We start from the raw sequence: 26,397 nt of genomic DNA, 5'->3' as shown, positions 1-26,397 counted from the left end.
CCATGCTTTTGTTACTTCTAGGCTGGACTACTGCAATGCTCTACTTTCCGGCTACCCGGATAAAGCACTAAATAAACTTCAGTTAGTGCTAAATACGGCTGCTAGAATCCTGACTAGAACCAAAAAGTTTGATCATATTACTCCAGTGCTAGCCTCCCTACACTGGCTTCCTGTTAAGGCAAGGGCTGATTTCAAGGTTTTACTGCTAACCTACAAAGCATTACATGGGCTTGCTCCTACCTATCTTTCCGATTTGGTCCTGCCGTACATACCTACACGTACGCTACGGTCACAAGACGCAGGCCTCCTAATTGTCCCTAGAATTTCGAAGCAAACGGCTGGAGGTAGGGCTTTCTCCTATAGAGCTCCATTTTTATGGAATGGTCTGCCTACCCATGTGAGAGACGCAGACTCAGTCTCAACCTTTAAGTCTTTACTGAAGACTTATCTCTTCAGTAGGTCCTATGATTAAGTATAGTCTGGCCCAGGAGTGTGAAGGTGAACGGAAAGGCTGGAGCAACGAACCGCCCTTGCTGTCTCTGCCTTGCCGGTTCCTCTCTTTCCACTGGGATTCTCTGCCTCTAACCCTTTTACAGGGGCTGAGTCACTGGCCTACTGGCCTAAAATTCCTAAAACATAACAACAGTGACAGATGTGACAACATTTCTAATCAATACTGAAATTCTATGCTTAGATTATTGATACATTGGTTTACCTGGAAGAGACTGTGCAATTTCTTCCATTTCCCTTTTTGCCTCTGTTGCAACTTCTGTTGCTGGGGAAACCCTCTATGGCAGAGAGTCCACTACATCAAAACAACAGGAAATGTTAGGAACATCACTAGAGTCAACCAGCATCAAGTAAATGAATAACAATTCCAAGTGTACTAACGTAGCCTCTGGCGTTTTCCCATGGTGGAGAAGTGCATCAGTCAGGAGGTCAATAAGATGGGACGGCCTCATTTCTTTGGTGACCTTCCCAAAGCGCCTCAGATACGACCACAGCCTCTCCATCTGCTCCCCATCTGCCAGTCCAGCACCTTCTACATATCGGGTGTTGAATTTCATCTAGAAATATAAAATCATGTCGTACCATGGTAAAAGGGTTATTTGGTTAAAACCTTATAAAATATGAATAAATACCTACTGATAATATTAATGATCCTGTTCAAGTACCTGACATGGCAAGTCATGTCCATCAGCATGGAAAACTGGAACAACCAATCTGGTCCCATGATTCAATTCAGGAAAGTTTCTCTAAAAAGTTATGGACAAAATGTTCATGTTAAAACTATTGTTGGAGAAACTGCTTTTCAAATGTTAAAGTCAATGAGATCTTGAATAAAAAAGATGAATTACTTGCACATGCAGCTGCATCTGACATCAATGTCCTCCATGAAGATGAGGTTGATGTTCTGGCCTCTCATCCCTTCCTTCATCTCTCAGCAGGTTCACTGCATCTGGCATCAATGTGTTCCATGAAGATGAGGTTGATGTTCTGGCCTCTCATCCCCTCCTTCATCTCTCAGCAGGTTCACTGCATCTGGCATCAATGTCCTCCATGAAGATGAGGTTGATGTTCTGGCCTCTCATCCCCTCCTTCATCTCTCAGCAGGTTCACTGCATCTGGCATCAATGTCCTCCATGAAGATGAGGTTGATGTTCTGGCCTCTCATCCCTTCCTTCATCTCTCAGCAGGTTCACTGCATATGACAAACCACAGAAGAAGTACATCATTATCTGCACTAAATAACTAAATACAATTTACTAAATTAACTAAATTAATCAACACTGAAGTAAAATACTGAAAAAGAAACTGAAAAAAACTCCTTATTACTGCATCCCACCTTTCACCCTTTTTCATGTTCAGGAAGTGAAGCGGGTGGTCATGCTGGCAGGAAACCCCAACACGCCTGTCTCCTACAATTTCCTTGTTTTGGGTTTGGACCTGATGGCATTGCCTGCTTGAAATCCATGGCAACCCTAAAATATCTATAATAATATAAAGTACAATACAAGTATTATGTACTGAAATGCTTCCTTGCAGGTTAACCTCTTGACAATGCAACAACAATAGAACAAGTCAGTAGCTAAGTTAATAAAAAGAGTACTACAATAGTAATAAACCCTTCATTCATCAGTATCCTGAACATAGCTGGGTGTTTCTGGGATAGAGGGTTGATATTAAAGTCAGTACTGCAATAGTAATAAACCCTTCATTCATCAGTATCCTGAACATAGCTGGGTGTTTCTGGGATAGAGGGTTGATATTAAAGTCAGTACTACAATAGTAATAAACCCTTCATTCATCAGTATCCTGAACATAGCTGGGTGTTTCTGGGATAGAGGGTTGATATTAAAGTCAGTACTACAATAGTAATAAACCCTTCATTCATCAGTATCCTGAACACAGCTGGGTGTTTCTGGGATAGAGGGTTGATATTAAAGTCAGTACTACAATAGTAATAAACCCTTCATTCATCAGTATCCTGAACATAGCTCGGTGTTTCTGGGATAGAGGGTTGATATTAAAGTCAGTACTACAATAGTAATAAACCCTTCATTCATCAGTACCCTGAACATAGCTGGGTGTTTCTGGGATAGAGGGTTGATATTAAAGTCAGTACTACAATAGTAATAAACCCTTCATTCATCACTATCCTGAACATAGCTGGGTGTTTCTGGGATAGAGGGTTGATATTAAAGTCAGTACTACAATAGTAATAAACCCTTCATTCATCAGTATCCTGAACATAGCTGGGTGTTTCTGGGGTAGAGGGTTGATATAAAAGTCTATATATTCAGCAATAAAAGTCTATATATTCAGCAATACAGTAAGATTCTGAGACACAATCACTTCCTATTGGTCAGCTGCAGGGAACTGCCCACGTCTCTGAGACACAATCACTTCCTATTGGTCAGCCGCAGGGAACCGCCCACGTCTCTGAGACACAATCACTTCCTATTGGTCAGCCGCAGGGAACCGCCGACGTCTCTGAGACACAATCATTTACTATTGGTCAGCCGCAGGGAACCGCCCACGTCTCAGGAGATATGTATTTTAGGCAGTAAGTAAAACTGCCTAGGCCTTGGAGAATCTGGCCCAAAAAGACAGACCATCTGTTTATCTGTAATGTACTTATCCTCATACAGTTTATCTCCTGGATTAATCTTTGTGTTTTCTGGTTGTGTTGAGTGGGACAATGGAACATAGTGTTTAACATGATCCTATTGTGTATTGGCTTCAAGAAGATATTCACTTTATCCATTACAACAATCTGAGCCCCTTATCTGCTGGTTTAATCACTATATTTCTAGAGCTTGATTTTTAACCATTTGTAAGGTTAAGGTGATAAAAAAGGTCTGGTTCTGAATTGTGAAAAGGAAGTCACATCCCTACATATCAGAGTCTGTATAGTTTCTGACTCCAACTGAGGTTCCCAATGTGAGGGGTTTGGAAATAGTATCTGAGGAAAATCTGTTTCATATTCAAAATGATCTGATAACTTCAATCTTCTATGATAGACGTGTAGATCCCCTCCGGAGCTCCTCCCAGTCCACCTGTTTAGGAGTTGGTATGAAAGTCAGTCCACCTGTTTAGGAGTTGGTATGAAAGTCAGTCCACCTGTTTAGGAGTTGGTATGAAAGTCAGTCCATCTGTTTAGGAGTTGGTATGAAAGTCAGTCCACCTGTTTAGGAGTTGGTATGAAAGTCAGTCCACCTGTTTAGGAGTTGGTATGAAAGTCAGTCCACCTGTTTAGGAGTTGGTATGAAAGTCAGTCCACCTGTTTAGGAGTTGGTATGAAAGTCAGTCCACCTGTTTAGGAGTTGGTATGAAAGTCAGTCCACCTGTTTAGGAGTTAGTATGAAAGTCAGTCCACCTGTTTAGGAGTTGGTATGAAAGTCAGTCCACCTGTTTAGGAGTTGGTATGAAAGCCAGTCCACCTGTTTAGGAGTTGGTATGAAAGTCAGTCCACCTGTTTAGGAGTTGGTATGAAAGTCAGTCCACCTGTTTAGGAGTTGGTATGAAAGTCAGTACTCTTTCTAGAACCTCACTCTCGGCTTGGTTGAGCCCAATGGGACATTGCTGGTCAAGACCTCAAATGGGTTGTGAAGTAGTATGGACATATTGATGGAACAAGGTCACTAAACTGGTGGATAGACAGGGTAGATCCAAGAGCCTCTGCTGTCATCTAGAGGGGGTTTCTCTGTACTGCTTGACACATGGAGACTCAATGGAGGCCCAGTGCAAGTGCTCAAAGTAAGGTCCAGACAATTGTTTGTCAGGCTGGGATCTATAAAGCAGTATGTTCTTCAATTAGATGCCAACTAATATTCATACAGGGACAATAGGTGGGCAGGAGGAAGAATGGTGTTCCTGATTCATACAGGGACAATAGGTGGACAGGAGGAAGAATGGTGGTCCTGATTCATACAGGGACAATAGGTGGACAGGAGGAAGAATGGTGTTCCTGATTCATACAGGGACAATAGGTGGACAGGAGGAAGAATGGTGGTCCTTATTCATACAGGGACCATAGGTGGACAGGAGGAAGAATGGTGGTCCTGATTCATACAGGGACAATAGGTGGACAGGAGGAAGAATGGTGGTCCTGATTCATACAGGGACAATAGGTGGACAGGAGGAAGAATGGTGTTCCTGATTCATACAGGGACAATAGGTGGACAGGAGGAAGAATGGTGGTCCTGATTCATTCAGGGACAATAGGTGGACAGGAGGAAGAATGGTGGTCCTGATTCATACAGGGACAATAGGTGGACAGGAGGAAGAATGGTGGTCCTGATTCATACAGGGACAATAGGTGGACAGGAGGAAGAATGGTGGTCCTGATTCATACAGGGACAATGGGTGGGACAGGAGGAAGAATGGTGTTCCTGATTCATACAGGGACAATAGGTGGACAGGAGGAAGAATGGTGGTCCTGATTCATACAGGGACAATAGGTGGACAGGAGGAAGAATGGTGGTCCTGATTCATACAGGGACAATAGGTGGACAGGAGGAAGAATGGTGTTCCTGATTCATACAGGGACAATAGGTGGGGCAGGAGGAAGAATGGTGGTCCTGATTCATACAGGGACAATAGGTGGACAGGAGGAAGAATGGTGGTCCTGATTCATACAGGGACAATAGGTGGACAGGAGGAAGAATGGTGGTCCTGATTCATACAGGGACAATAGGTGGGGCAGGAGGAAGAATGGTGGTCCTGATTCATACAGGGACAATAGGTGGACAGGAGGAAGAATGGTGGTCCTGATTCATACAGGGACAATAGGTGGGCAGGAGGAAGAATGGTGGTCCTGATTTCCACAATTCCTATTTTTTCTTTAGAGCTTCAGATTGAGATTGTTGTTATTCTCCAATATGTTTTTCTTCAGTGTTGCACTCTGGGTTCTCCAAGGGGAATACTCCCCCTATTCTCCTCTTGACAGTTGTAGCTCCATGCTTTTGCTGTGAATTGTCCACTGTTGGTATCAATTTATTTGGTCCCAAAAATACAAGTTTTAGCTGAATCCCCAGTTAGAATCCATGTGGGTCATTTAAACGTTTCTAAAACGATTAAAAGTACATTTAAAAAAATGTGTTCCTGACATTTCACCACAATAGGCAATGGATAAAAAGTCGCCAAACAAAGCATAATGATGAATCATAATGAATCAGATTACATGGAGAGGGGGGACCTGATCCTAGATCATAATGAATCAGATTACATGGAGAGGGGGACCTGATCCTAGATCATAATGAATCAGATTACATGGAGAGGAGGGACCTGATCCTAGATCATAATGAATCAGATTACATGGAGAGGAGGACCTGATCCTAGATCATAATGAATCAGATTACATGGAGAGGGGGGACCTTATCCTAGATCATAATGAATCAGATTACATGGAGAGGGGGGACCTGATCCTAGATCATCATGAATCAGATTACATGGAGAGGGGGGGACCTGATCCTAGATCATAATGAATCAGATTACATGGAGAGGGGGGACCTGATCCTAGATCATAATGAATCAGATTACATGGAGAGGGGGACCTGATCCTAGATCATAATGAATCAGATTACATGGAGAGGGGGGACCTGATCCTATATCATAATGAATCAGATTACATGGAGAGGGGGACCTGATCCTAGATCATAATGAATCAGATTACATGGAGAGGGGGGACCTGATCCTAGATCATAATGAATCAGATTACATGGAGAGAGGGGGACCTGATCCTAGATCATAATGAATCAGATTACATGGAGAGGGGGGACCTGATCCTAGATCATCATGAATCAGATTACATGGAGAGGGGGGACCTGATCCTAGATCATAATGAATCAGATTACATGGAGAGGGGGACCTGATCCTAGATCATAATGAATCAGATTACATGGAGAGGAGGGACCTGATCCTATATCATAATGAATCAGATTACATAGACAGGGGGACCTGATCCTGATTCAGCACTCCTCCTTTGAGACACTGCCTTTATGAATAAGGAATGCTGTTGTAAAGTCTAGTTACAGCAGGTGTTTACTGCCATCTAGTGGATGATTCCAATAAAACACTTTATTATCAGGGTGGGGAGACGGCTGAGTGCAGGATCCATGGTGAGATGACAAAAGAGGAAAACACACTATATGGAGAGAAGTACAAATAAAGTATTTCTGAACAATAAAGGACAGAGTAAGATAATGAATACCTGGAATGACATATTATTACTAGTTAGTAGATCTCTTCTGTCATCATTATTTACCCATACACCGGTGACGTCAGAAGGGACGTGATTTCCTCATATGAAAGTGAAAGTAACTGTGGTTACAAAATGTAGCGCACATTTCTCAGCAACATTAGAAGCAGGATAAATGTGTTGATTTGAAGGACAGACTGACAGACTCTGGTAAGTCTTGGCTACATATAACTATTATAAAGTTAGGTCGTAGTCAGACATTCAATAGACAGAGTAACCTTGAGATATGATTCTTTATCATGCTGACCAACCTGGGCCCGTTTTCCACGATGGAATTTAGGCTTAACGCTGGAAACGCATAAGAAGTGGTAAACGATAATTAACAAAATACAAAGTTGAGTAAACGCTATTTTACAAATAAAAAGGTGCGTAAGCGTGTTAACGTGGGTTTACCCTCCACTACATCCCCGTTGATGTGGTGTGCAGCGTAGAGTGTATAGTCATTTAGTCTCTATAGACCAGGTGGCCAGTTGGTGAGAAACTGTTCAGATGGGGTGGTTTAGACCACTGCACCACCCAGGAGGTGACTGAAAGTAAATATGTGATTTTGTACAGGATCCATTTTGAGATGACAGAGCAGAAAACACTATATGGACAATACTGACAAATAAAGTAAGTATTTATGAACAATAATTCATTCTAAATGACAGAGTATGTGAATGAATACTAGGAATGATATATTACTAGTTAGAACTGCTACTTGAGCTGAGTTGCTGACAGACAGCAGTTTTCAAAGTGGAAACTAATCAGTAGGTCTACATGTTATCAGTAAAACGTCTGGTAAATATGGTGGAGGAGCTTTTACATTATATGGTTTTATGTTTATCTCAGGGTTTCTCATCCTTTGGTTCTTATCCAGCACGTACACACCTTACAGTGGAAAAACACAACTAAACCTGATTTCGAGTAAATTATAAGTTTAGCTAAAATAATGTAAGAGAGATGTCTTGAAGAAGGACTATAACATTTTTTAAGCAAGATTCAGAACAATGTCACGTTACTGCTGTCTCATGTAACTGACTGTTAGCCCCACCCTCTGGTTACTGTTGTTATGTGAAGGGTGACACCTTGACTACAGTTGAAACTGACTGTTAGCCCCACCCTCTGGTTACTGTTGTTATATGAAGGGTGACTCCTTGACTACAGTTGTAACTGACTGTTAGCTCCACCCTCTGGTTACTGTTGTTATATGAAGGGTGACTCCTTGACTACAGTTGAAACTGACTGTTAGCTCCACCCTCTGGTTACTGTTGTTATGTGAAGGGTGACACCTTGACTACAGTTGAAACTGACTGTTAGCTCCACCCTCTGGTTACTGTTGTTATGTGAAGGGTGACTCCTTGACTACAGTTGAAACTGACTGTTAGCTCCACCCTCTGGTTACTGTTGTTATGTGAAGGGTGACTCCTTGACTACAGTTGAAACTGACTGTTAGCCCCACCCTCTGGTTACTGTTGTTATGTGAAGGGTGACTCCTTGACTACAGTTGAAACTGACTGTTAGCTCCACCCTCTGGTTACTGTTGTTATATGAAGAGTGACACCTTGACTACAGTTGAAACTGACTGTTAGCTCCACCCTCTGGTTACTGTTGTTATGTGAAGGGTGACTCCTTGACTACAGTTGAAACTGACTGTTAGCTCCACCCTCTGGTTACTGTTGTTATGTGAAGGGTGACTCCTTGACTACAGTTGAAACTGACTGTTAGCTCCACCCTCTGGTTACTGTTGTTATATGAAGAGTGACTCCTTGACTACAGTTGAAACTGACTGTTAGCTCCACCCTCTGGTTACTGTTGTTATGTGAAGGGTGACTCCTTGACTACAGTTGAAACTGACTGTTAGCTCCACCCTCTGGTTACTGTTGTTATATGAAGGGTGACACCTTGACTACAGTTGAAACTGACTGTTAGCTCCACCCTCTGGTTACTGTTGTTATGTGAAGGGTGACACCTTGACTACAGTTGAAACTGACTGTTAGCTCCACCCTCTGGTTACTGTTGTTATGTGAAGGGTGACACCTTGACTACAGTTGAAACTGACTGTTAGCTCCACCCTCTGGTTACTGTTGTTATATGAAGGGTGACTCCTTGACTACAGTTGAAACTGACTGTTAGCTCCACCCTCTGGTTACTGTTGTTATGTGAAGGGTGACTCCTTGACTACAGTTGAAACTGACTGTTAGCTCCACCCTCTGGTTACTGTTGTTATGTGAAGGGTGACTCCTTGACTACAGTTGAAACTGACTGTTAGCTCCACCCTCTGGTTACTGTTGTTATGTGAAGGGTGACTCCTTGACTACAGTTGAAACTGACTGTTAGCTCCACCCTCTGGTTACTGTTGTTATGTGAAGGGTGACTCCTTGACTACAGTTGAAACTGACTGTTAGCTCCACCCTCTGGTTACTGTTGTTATGTGAAGGGTGACTCCTTGACTACAGTTGAAACTGACTGTTAGCTCCACCCTCTGGTTACTGTTGTTATATGAAGGGTGACACCTTGACTACAGTTGAAACTGACTGTTAGCTCCACCCTCTGGTTACTGTTGTTATATGAAGGGTGACTCCTTGACTACAGTTGAAACTGACTGTTAGCTCCACCCTCTGGTTACTGTTGTTATATGAAGGGTGACTCCTTGACTACAGTTGAAACTGACTGTTAGCTCCACCCTCTGGTTACTGTTGTTATGTGAAGGGTGACTCCTTGACTGTAGTTGAAACTGACTGTTAGCTCCACCCTCTGGTTACTGTTGTTATGTGAAGGGTGACTCCTTGACTACAGTTGAAACTGACTGTTAGCTCCACTCTCTGGTTACTGTTGTTATATGAAGAGTGACTCCTTGACTACAGTTGAAACTGACTGTTAGCTCCACCCTCTGGTTACTGTTGTTATGTGAAGGGTGACTCCTTGACTACAGTTGAAACTGACTGTTAGCTCCACTCTCTGGTTACTGTTGTTATATGAAGAGTGACTCCTTGACTACAGTTGAAACTGACTGTTAGCTCCACCCTCTGGTTACTGTTGTTATGTGAAGGGTGACACCTTGACTACAGTTGAAACTGACTGTTAGCCCCACCCTCTGGTTACTGTTGTTATATGAAGGGTGACACCTTGACTACAGTTGAAACTGACTGTTAGCTCCACCCTCTGGTTACTGTTGTTATGTGAAGGGTGACTCCTTGACTACAGTTGAAACTGACTGTTAGCTCCACCCTCTGGTTACTGTTGTTATATGAAGGGTGACTCCTTGACTACAGTTGAAACTGAATATAAGAAAGTATCTGTACAGGGTCATTTTGAGATGACAGAGCAGCTCATAGTTTAACCTCTAAACTGCAACTCAGTTTCCAAGTAAAGTGAGTATTTCAGGTCAATAATCTAGAATAAAGTAGAGGGAACATTTGGAATCCACTAAACTAGTGTAGGAGTGCTGCTGAGTCATTCCTACCATGTGGTGTCTTTTCTGTCCCCGGGAAAAATCAGTTCTTATTTAGTGTAAAATGTGGATTCAAAAAGGCTTTAAATATAAGGTGTCCTTTACCTTATAAACACCAAAATATGGATCCTGAAAGGGAATGTTATGCATTTTAACACTTTTTGTCAGAAGATGTAGGCGTTTTTGTCCCCAGGTGTTATTTATCAACTTCTACAATAAATATAAGCCATAAAATAACAAAATGTTAAACTGTTTCTTCATTATTTTATAGTCCTAGTTGAAGTCTCTTTCATCAATGACTTTTTTCATGATTATTGTATTTATCTATCCATAGGGGAAGCCTGGGCAACTGAAATGTCTGAGCTTTTTCAACAGTGTAACTATGAACATCTGTACCAAAACCAAATGAAGGGAGACATAGATATGATTAAAAAACAACTGTTGATGCGACATGAAAAAAGATGGGTGGAGGAGATGAATCATAAACCCAAATTGAGAACCTTTTGTTTGATTCAGGGTGAATTGGTGTGTGAGAGATATATTATGTATAACCTACCTAAAAGCAAGAGATCTCTATGTGCACAGGGAAGATCAGGGATATTGTCTCTGTGTATTGAAACAGGTCAGATCAGGGATATTGCCTCTGCGTATTGAAACAGTTCAGATCAGGGATATTGTCTCTGAGTATTGAAACAGTTCAGATCAGGGATATTTCCTCTGAGTATTGAAACAGGTCAGATCAGGGATATTGTCTCTGAGTATTGAAACAGGTCAGATCAGGGATATTGTCTCTGAGTATTGAAACAGATTATTTCAGGAGTATTGTCTCTGTGTATTGAAACAGGTACGATCATGGATATTGCCTCTGAGTATTGAAACAGGTAAGATCAGGGATATTTTCTCTGAGTATTGAAACAGGTCAGTATTGTGGTGAAATGGAGGAAAGACTATGTAACTATTGTGACCTTAAAGAAATAGAGAATTAAACTGATTTAATCCTCTATTTCCTTTTCTACCATGACATACGCTTGCTCTTATTCCAGAAAGACCACCAGATATACCCTGGCAGTATGTGATGAGTGATGAGGAGAAATTGAAATGTTTTTTTTGTCCATTGTGTATTTCCGTTTGTGGAATATTTAGATAAATCCTGGAATATAAGAAAAATGTTTACCTATAATTAAATTGTAAAAATATTTAGCTTCTGCGTGGTAAATGGTACATGTGTATATAGATTGTGTATAGACTTGTCTCCCATATGAATCTTCTATGTGGTAAATGGTATGTGTATATATAGATTGTGTATAGACTTGTCTCCCATATGACTCTTCTATGTGGTAAATGGTATGTGTATATATAGATTGTGTATAGACTTGTCTCCCATATGACTCTTCTATGTGGTAAATGGTATGTGTGTATATATAGATTGTGTATAGGCTTGTCTCCCATATGACTCTTCTATGTGGTAAATGGTATGTGTATATATAGATTGTGTATAGACTTGTCTCCCATATGACTCTTCTATGTGGTAAATGGTATGTGTGTATATATAGATTGTGTATAGACTTGTCTCCCATATGACTCTTCTATGTGGTAAATGGTATGTGTGTATATATAGATTGTGTATAGGCTTGTCTCCCATATGAGTCTTCTATGTGGTAAATGGTATGTGTATATATAGATTGTGTATAGACTTGTCTCCCATATGAGTCTTCTATGTGGTAAATGGTATGTGTGTATATATAGATTGTGTATAGGCTTGTCTCCCATATGAGTCTTCTATGTGGTAAATGGTATGTGTATATATAGATTGTGTATAGACTTGTCTCCCATATGAGTCTTCTATGTGGTAAATGGTATGTGTATATATAGATTGTGTATAGGCTTGTCTCCCATATGAATATTCTATGTGGTAAATGGTATGTGTATATATAGATTGTGTATAGACTTGTCTCCCATATGAATCTTCTCTTTGTGTCAGACTGGGTTCAAATTCCTTCTGTTTATTTTTCTGGGTTGATGATTCACCTCCTCTACCCATTTTCTGTATTTATTTATCTGTATATGTATGTATGTATGTGTATATATACAGTGTGTATGTATGTATGTGTATATATACAGTGTGTATGTATGTATGTGTATATATACAGTGTGTATGTATGTATGTGTATATATACAGTGTGTATGTATGTATGTATGTGTATATATACAGTGTGTATGTATGTATGTTTATATATACAGTGTGTATGTATGTGTATATATACAGTGTGTATGTATGTATGTGTATATATACAGTGTGTATGTATGTATGTGTATATATACAGTGTGTATGTATGTATGTGTATATATACAGTGTGTATGTATGTATGTATGTGTATATATACAGTGTGTATATATGTATGTATGTGTATATATACAGTGTGTATGTATGTATGTTTATATATACAGTGTGTATGTATGTGTATATATACAGTGTGTGTGTATGTATGTGTATATATACAGTGTGTATGTATGTATATATATACAGTGTGTATGTATGTATGTGTATATATACAGTGTGTATGTGTGTATATTATTGTTCTGCTCTAGGGATATAATTATTGTTTGCATCACCTTATTTACTATTATGTATTGATTTTTACCTTACGTTGTTTTCATTCTTCATGTGATGCTCAATGCAGAGAACACTGAAGAGGAATTATCATTTAATTACCACAGTGAATTATTGTAATGTTTGTTTATGTGGCAATTAACCCCATAAGGGATGGGTTGCCAGTTGGCGATTTGACACAAAAATAAAATATCATTCATTCATTCATTTGTTCATTCATTTGTTCATTCATGTTATTTAATTTAAGTTTTTCTGTGTCCCCCTAATATCACTTTCCACAATGTTAGTTTGTTGTAATTCCTAGAGCAACACATAGAACACCAGCTTGTTTGTACGAGTCACAGTTTACAATAGAGAGGTAACATAATAGTTTGTTGGCCAAACCGGAATGTCTCATAGTCTGACAAACACCACTCTAGCTCTGACAACTAGATCATAATGAATCAGATTACATGGAGAGGGGGGACCTGATCCTAGATCATAATGAATCAGATTACATGGAGAGGAGGGACCTGATCCTAGATCATAATGAATCAGATTACATGGAGAGGGGGACCTGATCCTAGATCATAATGAATCAGATCACATGGAGAGGGGGGACCTGATCCTAGATCATAATGAATCAGATTACATGGAGAGGAGGGACCTGATCCTAGATCATAATGAATCAGATTACATGGAGAGGAGGGACCTGATCCTAGATCATAATGAATCAGATTACATGGAGAGGAGGGACCTGATCCTAGATCATAATGAATCAGATTACATGGAGAGGGGGGACCTGATCCTAGATCATAATGAATCAGATTACATGGAGAGGGGGGACCTCATCCTGATTCAGCACTCCTTTGAGACACTGCCTTTATGAATAAGGAATGCTGTTGTAAAGTCTAGTTACAGCAGGTGTTTACTGCCATCTAGTGGAAGATACCAATAAAACACTTTATTATCAGGTTGGGGAGACGGCTGAGTGCAGGATCCATGGTGAGATGACAAAAGAGGAAAACACACTATATGGAGAGAAGTACAAATAAAGTATTTCTGAACAATAAAGGACAGAGTTAGAGAATAAATACCTGTAATGACATATTATTACTAGTTAGTAGAGGCTCTTCTGTCATCATTATTTTCCCATACACCAGTGACGTCAGAAGGGACGTGATTTCCTCATATGAAAGTGAAAGTAACTGTGTAGTCTACACCGTTACAACATGACTGTAGAAAATGTAGCGCACATTTCTCTGCAAAATTAGAAGTAGGATAAATGTGTTGATTTGAAGGACAGACTGACAGACTCTGGTAAGTCTTGGCTACATATAACTATTATAAAGTTAGGTCGTAGTCAGACATTCAATAGACAGAGTAACCTTGAGATATGATTCTTTATCATGCTGACCAACCTGGGCCCGGTTTCTGCGATAGAATTTAGACTTAACGCTGGAAACGCATAAGAAGTGGTAAACGATAATTAACAAAATACAGTGTTGAGTAAACGCTATTTTACAAATAAAAAGGTGTGTAAGTGCGTTTACGTGGGTTTACCCTCCACCACATCCCCGTTGAGGTGGTGTGCAGCGTAGAGTGCATAGTCATTTAGTCTCTATGGGCCAGATGGTGAGGGCCACAGCATAGTCCTTTAGTCTCTATGGGCCAGATGGTGAGGGCCACAGCATAGTCCTTTAGTCTCTATGGGCCAGATGGTGAGGGCCACAGCATAGTCCTTTAGTCTCTATGGGCCAGATGGTGGGGGCCACAGCATAGTCCTTTAGTCTCTATGGGAAAAGAAACTGTTCAGATGGGGGTCTATAACATCCAATCACATACTCCTCAAGATGAGGCTCATGATTTATAAGTTATATACCTTTTAATCTTTACATATATTGTCTTTATTTAAACCAAGGTAGTTTGAGTTAGTAGCGATGAAGTAGCAACTGTCAGCTGCTGTAAACCTGTGACAGTCTTCATAGGAGAGCTGATCTCGGATCAGTTTAGCTTATTATATCATATTGATACTGCTGTAAACCTGTGACAGTCTTCATAGGAGAGCTGATCTCATATCAGTTTAGCTTATTATATCATATTGATACTGCTGTAAACCTGTGACAGTCTTCATAGGAGAGCTGATCTCGGATCAGTTTAGCTTATTATATCATATTGATACTGCTGTAAACCTGTGACAGTCTTCATAAGAGAGCTAATCTAAGATCAGTTTAGCTGTTTATATCATAATAATACTCCTGTAAAGTCAGGTTACAGCAGGTGTTTACTGTCATCTAGTGGAAGATATTGTATTTTTATTTCACTTTTATTTAACTAGGTAAGTCAGAACAAATTCTTATTAACAATGACGGCCTACCCCGGCCAAACCTTGACGACGCTGTGCCAATTGTGCGCCGCCCTATGGGACTCCCAGTCATGCAGCCTGGACTCTAACCAGGTACTGCAGTGACGCAAGAGGCGGGACTGCACCACTCGGGAGGTGGCTGAGCTGAAACAGAAAGTAAAGTTGTTCTTTTGTTCAGGATCCATTTTGAGACGACAGCAGAAAACACTATATGGAGATTATTGAAAAATAAAGTAAGTATTTCTGAACAATAATCTATTCTAATGGACAGAGTATGTGAATGAATACTAGGAATGATATATTACTAGTTAGTAGAACTGCTACTTGAGCTGAGTTGCTGACAGACAGCAGTTTTCAAAGTGGAAACTAATCAGTAGGTCTACATGTTATCAGTAAAACGTCTGGTAAAGATGGTGGAGGAGCTTTTACATTATATGGTTTTATGTTTATCTCAGGGTTTCTCAATCCTTTTGTTCTTACCAGCACGTACACACCTGATTCAACTAATCATTAAATATTTTAAGACAGTTTAATATTTGAGGCATACAAATTAACATTCTCAAATTAAAACTTTTGGGTTTGGTAGATCTGTTAACAATTATTATAGTCCTACAGTAACTCATATTTTGGAGATAAAAAACCCCAACTAAACCTGGTTTCCAGTAAATTGTATGTAACTATTGTGAACTCAAAGAAATAGAGAATGAAACTAATTTGATCCTCTATTGCCCTTTCTACCACGATATACGCTTGCTCTTATTCCAGAAAGACCACCACATATACCCTGGCAGTATGTGATGAGGAGAAATTAAATGTTTTTTTGTCCATTGTGTATTTCCATTTGCAGAATATTTAGGTTTTACCTTTATTTAAACTAGGCAGGTCAGTTAAGAACAAATTCTTATTTTCAATGACAGCTCAATGAAAATAAGAATTTGTTCATAACTGACTTGCCTAGTTTAAATAAAGGTAAAACCTAAATATTCTGCAAATGGAAATACACAATGGACAAAAAACATTTAATTTGTCCTCATCACATACTAGGAACAGTGGGTTAACTGCCTTGTTCAGGGGCAGAACAACAGATATGTACCTAGACTGTCTCCCATATGAATCTTCTCTTTGTGCCAGACTGGGTTCAAATGCCTTCTGTTTATTTTTTTCTGTATATGTTATGTATGTGTATATATACAGGTGTATGTATGTATGTGTATATATACAGTGTGTATGTATGTATGTGTATATATACAGTGTGTATGTATGTATGTGTATATATACAGTGTGTATGTATGTATGTGTATATATACAGTGTGTATGTATGTATGTGTATATATACAGTGTGTATGTATGTATGTGTATATATACAGTGTGTATGTATGTATGTGTATATATACAGTGTATATGTTATGTATGTGTATATATACAGTGTGTATGTATGTGTGTGTATATATACAGTGTGTATGTATGTATGTGTATATATACAGTGTGTATGTATGTATGTGTATATATACAGTGTGTATGTATGTATGTGTATATATACAGTGTGTATGTATGTATGTGTATATATACAGTGTGTATGTATGTATGTGTATATATACAGTGTGTATGTATGTATGTATGTATATATATACAGTGTGTATGTATGTATGTGTATATATACAGTGTGTATGTATGTATGTGTATATATACAGTGTGTATGTATGTATGTGTATATATACAGTGTGTATGTATGTATGTGTATATATACAGTGTGTATGTATGTATGTGTATATATACAGTGTGTATGTATGTGTATATATACAGTGTGTATGTATGTATGTGTATATATACAGTGTGTATGTATGTATGTGTATATATACAGTGTGTATGTATGTATGTGTATATATACAGTGTGTATGTATGTATGTGTATATATACAGTGTGTATGTATGTGTATATATACAGTGTGTATGTATGTATGTGTATATATACAGTGTGTATGTATGTATGTGTATATATACAGTGTGTATGTATGTATGTATGTGTATATATACAGTGTGTATGTATGTTATGTATGTGTATATATACAGTGTGTATGTATGTATGTATGTATGTGTATATATACAGTGTGTATGTATGTATGTGTATATATACAGTGTGTATGTATGTATGTATGTGTATATATACAGTGTGTATGTATGTATGTGTATATATACAGTGTGTATGTATGTGTATATATACAGTGTGTATGTATGTATGTGTATATATACAGTGTGTATGTATGTATGTGTATATATACAGTGTGTATGTATGTATGTGTATATATACAGTGTGTATATTATTGTACTGCTCTAGGGATATAATTATTGTTTGCATCACCTTATTTACTATTATGTATTGATTTTTACCTTACGTTGTTTTCATTCTTCATGTGATGCTCAATGCAGAGAACACTGAAGAGGAATTATCATTTAATTACCACAGTGAATTATTGTAATGTTTGTTTATGTGGCAATTAACCCCATAAGGGATGAGTTGCCAGTTGGCGATTTGACACAAAAATAAAATGTCATTCATTCATTCATTTTTCATTCATATTATTTAATTTAAGTTTTTCTGTGTCCCCCTAATATCACTTCCACCCTGTTAGTTTGTTGTAATTCCTAGAGCAAAACGGAGAACACCATCATGTCCATACGAATCTCAGCTTTCAATAGAGGTACCATAATAGTTTGTTGGCCAAACCGTTCAGACTCTACATACGATTTTATGAGAAGACAGATTTTCAGGATGTCTCATGGTCTGACAAACACCACTCTAGCTCTGACAACTAGATCATAATGAATCAGATTACATGGAGAGGGGGACCTGATCCTAGATCATAATGAATCAGATTACATGGAGAGGAGGACCTGATCCTCGATCATAATGAGTCAGATTACATGGAGAGGAGGACCTGATCCTAGATCATAATGAATCAGATTACATGGAGAGGGGGATCTGATCCTAGATCATAATGAATCAGATTACATGGAGAGGAGGACCTGATCCTATATCATAATGAGTCAGATTACATGGAGAGGGGGGACCTGATCCTAGATCATAATGAATCAGATTACATGGAGAGGGGGGACCTGATCCTAGATCATAATGAATCAGATTACATGGAGAGGGGGGACCTGATCCTAGATCATAATGAATCAGATTACATGGAGAGGGGGATCTGATCCTAGATCATAATGAATCAGATTACATGGAGAGGAGGACCTGATCCTAGATCATAATGAATCATATTACATGGAGAGGAGGACCTGATCCTAGATCATAATGAGTCAGATTACATGGAGAGGAGGACCTGATCCTAGATCATAATGAATCAGATTACATGGAGAGGAGGGGGGGACCTGATCCTAGATCATAATGAATCAGATTACATGGAGAGGAGGGACCTGATCCTATATCATAATGAATCAGATTACATGGAGAGGGGGACCTGATCCTAGATCATAATGAATCAGATTACATGGAGAGGAGGACCTGATCCTAGATCATAATGAGTCAGATTACATGGAGAGGAGGACCTGATCCTAGATCATAATGAATCAGATTACATGGAGAGGTGGGATCTGATCCTAGATCATAATGAATCAGATTACATGGAGAGGAGGACCTGATCCTATATCATAATGAGTCAGATTACATGGAGAGGAGGACCTGATCCTAGATCATAATGAATCAGATTACATGGAGAGGGGGGACCTGATCCTAGATCATAATGAATCAGATTACATGGAGAGGGGGACCTGATCCTAGATCTTAATGAATCAGATTACATGGAGAGGGGGGACCTGATCCTAGATCATAATGAATCAGATTACATGGAGAGGAGGACCTGATCCTAGATCAGCTCTGAGACACTTCCTTTATGAATTAGGGCCCAGGAGTCACCAGGACCAACTTTAAATTGCTCTGGATAAGAGCGTCTGCTCAATGACTAAAATGTAAAATGAGTCACCAGGACAGGCATTGACAGGACGGTCACAACCACATGTTCACTGGTGAGGTAGGACACAATATAACTGTTAGATAGGAACAACAGTAATGATACATGGTTAGGTAGGACACAATATAACTGTTAGATAGGAACAACAGTAATGATACATGGTTAGGTAGGACACAAGATAACTGTTAGATAGGAACAACAGTAATGATACATGGTTAGGTAGGACACAAGATAACTGTTAGATAGGAACAACAGTAATGATACATGGTTAGGTAGGACACAAGATAACTGTTAGATAGGAACAACAGTAATGATACATGGTTAGATAGGACACAATATAACTGTTAGATAGGAACAACAGTAATGATACATGGTTAGGTAGGACACAAGATAACTGTTAGATAGGAACAACAGTAATGATACATGCCCTCAATGTGAAGTGACATTAAACCATAAATATAGAGCACAAGTACAACCCTTTTTATATAAACTTTTAAGGTAGTAAGAAAATAAACATTCACTTAATATTTCAATAAAGAAGTCAATTAATCACCTGCTAGCAATAGCTAGCGTGACATTACAGTGCACTGATTGACGGTGCTAGTTAACTCGTCATTAACATGGCTAGCCAAGCTAGCAGACACTTGATAAACTTGCAGAAATATGCTTTAAATTCACAATAAATATATACATAGTCACATTCGCTATTGACTTTGTGATATATGACCCAGTGTTCCAGATACACTATAGTGTTTTAGAGTTTTAAACAGTTTTTATGTTCAGCAGAAGGAGACGTCCTCTCAGAATATCTCTGACTGAACAGCAGGCAGACCAACTTTCCAAATAGGGGAGAAGCACTCAAAACCCTCTACTTGTTCTTTCAAGGAAAATAATACAGAAATGGTAAGTCTGAAGACCTCTCGTATTAACAACCTTACTACAATGGCAGAAAATATATTTTTATGAATTCGACAACACATAATGAAAGGAAACGTTATTCATATCACCCCTCTTTCTGAGGTGAATGGTTTCACCCACTACTCTCCCGGAACTGCGGTGTTCTCTGATATCCCGTTCACGAGTATCCCTGTAGCCATAAATAAACAGAATATTCCTCATTTCAATTCATATGGGTTAAATTAAATAGTAACGTTAACTGAAATCTGGACACTGACTGTAGGCCTATAATCTAATATAATATTAACTGAAATCTGGACACTGACTGTAGTGACTGTAGGCCTATAATCTAATATAATATTAACTGAAATCTGGACACTGACTGTAGGTCTATAATCTAATAAAATATGAACTGAAATCTGGACACTGACTGTAGACCTATAATCTAATATAATATGAACTGAAATCTGGACACTGACTGTAGTGACTGTAGGCCTATAATCTAATATAATATTAACTGAAATCTGGACACTGACTGTAGGTCTATAATCTAATAAAATATGAACTGAAATCTGGACACTGACTGTAGGTCTATAATCTAATATAATATTAACTGCAGAATTATGCATTTCTTGAATTTAAATGAAACAACAAATGATAATTTAGGGGTGGAGAAATATTATTTATTTCAGTATCTCTTGAGATAATGTGAATGAGAGTGTGAGGTGTTATCTTTTACAATATGATGCAAGCAGACAGTATTTTCAACCTTATCAGAAACGTGTTTCATCGTTTTCTCAGCTTTTCATTTCCTTAAAACCCTTCAGACTGATGAGATATGGACATTTTGCACAGGACCAGTCTTTCCACTGTTCTGGAGTTATTGCGTTTTCTCCCCGGTCCCTAAACTAAACGTCAATTTTACTAGTGTTAACTAGTAGATAACTAATGCATTCATTCTATCAATGTAAATTATTATTCTGGAGAGCACTACTTTATTTAGTCTATCAATGTAGAACATTATTCTGGAGAGAACTACTTTATTTAGTCTATCAATGTAAAACATTATTCTGGAGAGAACTACTTTATTTAGTCTATCAATGTAAAACATTATTCTGGAGAGAACTACTTTATTTAGTCTATCAATGTAAAACATTATTCTGGAGAGAACTAGTTTATTTAGTCTATCAATGTAAAACATTATTCTGCAGAGAACTACTTTATTTAGTCTATCAATGTAAAACATTATTCTGCAGAGAACTACTTTATTTAGTCTTCTGGGGCAACAATTTATGCCAGAAGAGAAGCTGCATGTATCCAACTATAATTGACAAACAAATGGCCTACGAAATGTTGAAAATGATAAGCAGAAATGTATCTAAATTGTAGTCAGCAGGCTATACAGTCCAGTACAGAGTATCAAACCGCACAGGTAGTCTACTTTTTGAATTAGATTTTTTTGACAATCAGATGAAAACTTAATATGTGAACAGCCTGAGCAGACAGCAGAAACAACAGTAAATGGGTAAGATGTGTACATGCATCAATTTAAAAACAGAATATTTGAGTACCCCGAATAAAAGCGGGATATTGGTGTGCATGTAAACGTGGTCACTGTTGTTGAAAAGTGTAGTTACAGCAGGTGTTTACTGCCATCTAGTGGAAGATACCAATAAAACACTATTGTCAGGGTGGAACAGAATGTCCATTTGTTATTTTGTAAAGGATCCATTTTGAGATGACAGAGCAGAAAACACTATATGGATATTACTGAAAAATAAAGTAAGTTTTCTGAACAATAATCTATTCTAAAGGACAGAGTATGTGAATGAATACCTGGAATGAGATATTACTAGTTAGTAGAACTGCTACTTGAGCTGAGTTGCTGATAGACAGCAGTGTTTCAGTATGATATGTTGGATAAATAATAAAGACAGACACAAATGTCAAGTTCAATATCCTTGTTCATGTCCCGACACACGGAGTCCGGGGAGTTGATTACCTATCAACTAGACTCCGTAACAAGCAGTTTTAAAAGTGGAAACTAATTAGTAGCCCTGCATGTTATAAGGTAGGCTATTTAAATTGTCATTATGGAGACACCTATTTTACAACCCTTTTTCCATAAAACATATTTACTCTCTAGAACTGAGTCGCATCAATAAATAAGGTGACAAAACACAGGAAAACTACTTTAGGTTCTCTAGAGATAAGGGGACAAAACACAGGACAACTACTTTAGGTTCTCTAGATATAAGGGGACAAAACACAGGAAAACTACTTTAGGTTCTCTAGAGATAAGGGGACAAAACACAGGAAAACTACTTTAGGTTCTCTAGAGATAAGGGGACAAAACACAGGAAAACTACTTTAGGTTCTCTAGAGATAAGGGGACAAAACACAGGAAAACTACTTTAGGTTCTCTAGAGATAAGGGGACAAAACACAGGAAAACTACTTTAGGTTCTCTAGAGATAAGGGGACAAAACACAGGAAAACTACTTTAGGTTCTCTAGAGATAAGGGGACAAAACACAGGAAAACTACTTTAGGTTCTCTAGAGATAAGGGGACAAAACACAGGAAAACTACTTTAGGTTCTCTAGAGATAAGGGGACAAAACACAGGAAAACTACTTTAGGTTCTCTAGAGATAAGGGGACAAAACACAGGAAAACTACTTCAGGTTCTCTAGAGATAAGGGGACAAAACACAGGAAAACTACTTTAGGTTCTCTAGAGATAAGGGGACAAAACACAGGAAAACTACTTTAGGTTCTCTAGAGATAAGGGGACAAAACACAGGAACACTACTTTAGGTTCTCTAGAGATAAGGGGACAAAACACAGGAAAACTACTTTAGGTTCTCTAGAGAGCGTTAGATAAATTCCCTTGCAGGTGGTTTAAACTGCGTTATAATGTGACTTTGCTGATGGAAAACCATATCATGAGGAGGTTTCTACTCATGCTCTGTTATTGGGTCTCTGGAGTGGAAATTAGAAATGAAAGTTCTGGAACTCCAACATGTGCTTCTGTTATGAGAAAAACTCCAAAATGAAACTGACATTAAATGTGGAGAATTAAACATCTGTTGAACATCAAGTAGCCTATTAATCTGTATGCCTATCTAGGCTAATGTAGCCTATTAATCTTTATGCCTATCTAGGCTACTGTAGCCTATTAATCGTTATGCCCATCTAGGCTACTGTAGCCTATTAATCTTTATGCCTATCTAGGCTACTGTAGCCTATTAATCGTTATGCCTATCTAGGCTACTGTAGCCTATTAATCTTTATGCCCATATAGGCTACTGTAGCCTATTAATCTGTATGCCTATCTAGGCTACTGTAGCCTATTAATCTTTATGCCTATCTAGGCTACTGTAGCCTATTAATCTTTATGCCTATCTAGGCTACTGTAACCTATTAATCTTTATGCCTACCTAGGCTACTGTAGCCTATTAATCTTTATGCCTATCTAGGCTAATGTAGCCTATTAATCTTTATGCCTATCTAGGCTACTGTAGCCTATTAATCTGTATGCCTATCTAGGCTACTGTAGCCTATTAATCTGTAAGCCTATCTAGGCTAATGTAGCCTATTAATCTTTATGCCTATCTAGGCTACTGTAGCCTATTAATCGTTATGCCTATCTAGGCTACTGTAGCCTATTAATCTTTATGCCTATCTAGGCTAATGTAGCCTATTAATCTTTATGCCTATCTAGGCTACTGTAGCCTATTAATCGTTATGCCTATCTAGGCTACTGTAGCCTATTAATCTTTATGCCTATCTAGGCTACTGTAGCCTATTAATCTTTATGCCTATCTAGGCTACTGTAGCCTATTAATCTTTATGCCTACCTAGGCTATTGTAGCCTACCATTTAATACTATAAATATGTTGAAATGACAGGAGTCGTTGCAAATCATTTTGTGTCACTTGTGTAGCCTACCTGGAGCTGGTAAATGGATTTAATAAATAGCCTATAACTTCAGTTTATTGTTGTTGTAGCCTTGTGTTATTATGCAACTATTAATGTCCATGTTGAGTTAATTCAGTAGGAAGTTATTGTAACGCTTGGACGTTGTGGGTGTGGAGTCAGGCGCAGTAGGCAGAAAAATGTTTGGTACAATACTATTTAATAAGTACCACAAAAGAGAAAATGCCCAAAAACAACAGGGCGTAACAAAACCCAAAGTCCAAAACACGATCCACTACACAAACACAGTGAAACAAAACGTAACAAGCCCACACACAGAACAGGTGGGGAGGCGGCCTTAAATAACACCACTAATTACCTAAATGAACACAGGTGCAACTAATAAAGACATAACCAACAGAAAAACGAAAAGGGGATCGGTGGCAGCTAGTAGCCCGGGGACGACGAACACCGAGCGCCACCCGAACAGGGAGAGGGGCCACCCTCGGTAGGAGTCGTGACAGTTATCAAGTGTGACCATGGTAAGATGTTAGAATGCATTAGATTGAAGGTGACAGTTCTATCTCAATGGCTGATCAGATGTTAGAATGCATTAGATTGAAGGTAACAGTTCTATCTCAATGGCTGATCAGATGTTAGAATGCATTAGATTGAAGGTAACAGTTCTATCTCAATGGCTGATCAGATGTTAGAATGCATTAGATTGAAGGTAACAGTCAGATTAGGCTACAGGTAATAAAACACTGGCTGTTGTTGACAAGCATCGACCTGTTCAGTTCATTACCATAGTATTAATATTAGATTCATAGACCTGTTCAGTTCATTACCATAGTATTAATATTAGATTCATAGACCTGTTCAGTTCATTACCATAGTATTAATATTAGATTCATAGACCTGTTCAGTTCATTACCATAGTATTAATATTAGATAGACCTCTTCAGTTCATTACCATAGTATTATACTACAGCTACTGAAGGTTAACACATAATTTTTTTTAAACCTTTATTTAATTCGCAAGTCAGTTAATAACAAATTCTTATTTACAATAATGGCCTACCGGGGAACACAGTGGGTTAACTGCCTTGTTCAGGGGCAGAACGACAGATCTTTACCTTGTCAGCTCTGGGATTCAATCCTGCAACCTTTCGGTTACTGCCCCAACGCTCTAACCACTAGGCTACCTGCCGCCCCAACACTCTATCCACTAGGCTACCTGCCACCCCTCCACTCTAACCACTAGGCTACCTGCCGCACCAACACTCTAACCACTAGGCTACCTGCCGCCCAACGCTCTAACCACTAGGCTACCTGCCGCCCCAACACTCTAACCACTAGGCTACCTGCCTCCTCTACACTCTAACCACTAGGCTACCTGCCGCCCCAACGCTCTAACCACTAGGCTACCTGCCGCCCCAACGCTCTAACCACTAGGCTACCTGCCGCCCCAACGCTCTAACCACTAGGCTACCTGCCGCCCCAACGCTCTAACCACTAGGCTACCTGCCGCCCCAACGCTCTAACCACTAGGCTACCTGCCGCCCCAACGCTCTATCCACTAGGCTACCTGCCGCCCCAACGCTCTAACCACTAGGCTACCTGCCGCCCCAACACTCTATCCACTAGGCTACCTGCCGCCCCAACACTCTAACCACTAGGCTACCTGCCGCCCCAACGCTCTAACCACTAGGCTACCTGCCGCCCCAACGCTCTAACCACTAGGCTACCTGCCGCACCAACCCTCTATCCACTAGGCTACCTGCCGCACCAACACTCTATCCACTAGGCTACCTGCCGCCCCAACGCTCTAACCACTAGGCTACCTGCCGCACCAACACTCTATCCACTAGGCTACCTGCCGCCCCAACGCTCTAACCACTAGGCTACCTGCCGCACCAACGCTCTAACCACTAGGCTACCTGCCGCCCCTACACTCTAACCACTAGGCTACCTGCCGCACCAACACTCTAACCACTAGGCTACCTGCCGCCCCAACGCTCTAACCACTAGGCTACCTGCCGCCCCAACACTCTAACCACTAGGCTACCTGCCGCACCAACACTCTATCCACTAGGCTACCTGCCACCCCAACGCTCTAACCACTAGGCTACCTGCCGCACCAACGCTCTAACCACTAGGCTACCTGCCGCCCAACGCTCTAACCACTAGGCTACCTGCCGCCCCAATGCTCTAACCACTAGGCTACCTGCCGCCCCAACGCTCTAACCACTAGGCTACCTGCCACCCCAATGCTCTAACCACTAGGCTACCTGCCTCCTCTACACTCTAACCACTAGGCTACCTGCCGCCCAACGCTCTAACCACTAGGCTACCTGCCGCCCCAACGCTCTAACCACTAGGCTACCTGCCGCCCCAACGCTCTAACCACTAGGCTACCTGCCGCCCCAACGCTCTAACCACTAGGCTACCT

At 39.7% G+C, this 26,397-nt stretch overlaps 1 long non-coding RNA gene across 1 annotated transcript; it reads left to right on the top strand.

Moving 5' to 3' along the window:
- Positions 1-6,385: 6,385 nt before the first annotated feature.
- Positions 6,386-11,579, top strand: LOC123733380 (uncharacterized). The gene is made up of 3 exons (XR_006763751.1): positions 6,386-6,913; positions 7,319-7,375; positions 10,531-11,579. It is a non-coding gene; the product is annotated as an uncharacterized lncRNA (long non-coding RNA).
- Positions 11,580-26,397: the final 14,818 nt, after the last annotated feature.

Source organism: Salmo salar, unplaced genomic scaffold (genome assembly GCF_905237065.1).
Source record: "Salmo salar unplaced genomic scaffold, Ssal_v3.1, whole genome shotgun sequence".
NCBI classification, from domain to species: domain Eukaryota; kingdom Metazoa; phylum Chordata; class Actinopteri; order Salmoniformes; family Salmonidae; genus Salmo; species Salmo salar.
The sequence above is the reverse complement of the archived record's forward strand: the minus strand, read 5'-3'. Positions and strand labels throughout refer to the sequence as shown.